Raw genomic sequence first — 1905 nt, 5'->3', positions numbered from 1 at the left:
TTGGCAAAAGAACAGTTCTTATAAATTTTATATTCTATATTTCTTATAAAATTTTGCAAAAAATTGGCTTTGTGGCATAGCGAATAGCGATTGGCTTTTGTAAGAAATTGAAATTCAACTTGTAAAGACTGGTTTTCACTATGTCATATTTTGACGCCAAAATTTGGCGACATATTTTGACACAACTTTATTTCCTTTATCCATAGCTTTACCGATGATATTATGGGCCAGATAGCCGATTTAGCCGCGCATGCACCCGACTAAAGACCTGTCCTGATCAAAATCAATCGATCGGCTTTTTAATCCTATTTGACAATGTGTTTTCACTTATTTGACGACAAATGCCTTTGAATTTGACGTAGTGAAAATCAGCCTTAAGGACCGCCGTCTCCGATAAGTAACTAACAAAGTATAATTTTTATCAGTTTTTTTCATGCTCGCACCTACGCATTTAAAGCGTCTGGCAAGATGAAGAAACTATCGAAACGGTCTGGCAAGTGAGGAAACATCTTTTGATACTTCCCCAAGTGACATATCGCTAGCTTAGAGTAAAAAGTTGCTAAGTCCACTTTTTATGAAAACTCATATTTTGATATAGGAGGCTAGAGAAATTGAATACGCATCGTTTCGAAAATTATAAAAGTACTTGTTTTATTTTTTCGTCTTCATAAGCAATAAAAGGAAAATGTGCTGTGTGAAGCATCCGATAAGGCCAAAATAATACGACATCTTTTAATAAATATCGAATCCTTCTGATTCTTATGGAGTTTTGCTTTGCTTTAAACGCGTAAAATGTTTGATTCAAAGTCTTGCGAAATAGTTAAAGAAAATGGCTATAGGAAGATTTTTTCCTCTCCTGTAAAATTTTTAAAATGGGACTTAGCAACTTTTCTTTCTAAGCCAGCGATATATAAAAATCAGTTTTTATACTATGACGAAAGTGTAACTTAAAATTTTCATGGTTTAAGGGTATCTGGCAGGGGGTAGGAACCATGCTAAGTATCTGGCAATGAACGACGTGGTTTCTAATGTTATTACAAGTAAAATATATAAAAGCTGACCTTTGTACAATCACGAATGTAATGTAAGAAGAAGCATGATAGCTGAGTAGACGCGAATCTTTACGTAGCTGCAATTATTATTTATTTAAACTATTCCACAAGTTGATTTGCGATACGAATTTTCAAAAAACATCCGTCTAAAAGTGAGCCGGTCAAATTTCCACTAAAATTCACGCGCTAAAGTAATTAATTAATTAATTCTTGCCGAAAACAAACTTCATTTACAGCCAGTTTCACCAAATTATTTAAGTGAAAATGAATAAACGCCCGATAACACTTAACGACTTAGGCTACAGCTCGGATGGGAAAATTTTTGTCCACGAATGTCTCACTAAAAAGAATCGCGGAATTATGCACTTAGGCACCCAACTAAAAAAACAAAACTGGCTGTCGTCCGCATTTTCAATGCGGGGCCACGTGTATGTCCACAAAGTGAAGCACTGAAGGTACCTGATATCGCAACAATGAATTGTATTGCTGCTGGTAGTTCATCGTAAGGAGAGGTCACTCGATCAGTGAGCGCATACTACTACTAATACTACTTAATAGTGATTTGAAATTATTGGTTTATGTTATTTACTGAGAGTACCAATTTACATATTTAGCATTATACCTACCAACAATTTAATTTGTATCTTTTTCCAATTTCTTTCATCAAAGTCTTCCTTTCTCATCTGTTGTGCATCTCTCTTGATAGCATTTTCTTATCTCTACGCAATTTTATGAGCGACCAAAAAAGATATAAAACCAGCAATGAACACTTGAGAACAATCTTAATGCTTGTATGTAGCCATCATAGGGGTCTTAATATCTGTCACATAAACGCTCGCAGTCTCACTCCCGA

This window comes from Rhagoletis pomonella, unplaced genomic scaffold (genome assembly GCF_013731165.1).
Source record: "Rhagoletis pomonella isolate Grant_MI unplaced genomic scaffold, Rhpom_1.0 Rhpom_scaffold_00003, whole genome shotgun sequence".
NCBI classification, from domain to species: domain Eukaryota; kingdom Metazoa; phylum Arthropoda; class Insecta; order Diptera; family Tephritidae; genus Rhagoletis; species Rhagoletis pomonella.
This window is presented reverse-complemented; position numbering follows the sequence as displayed.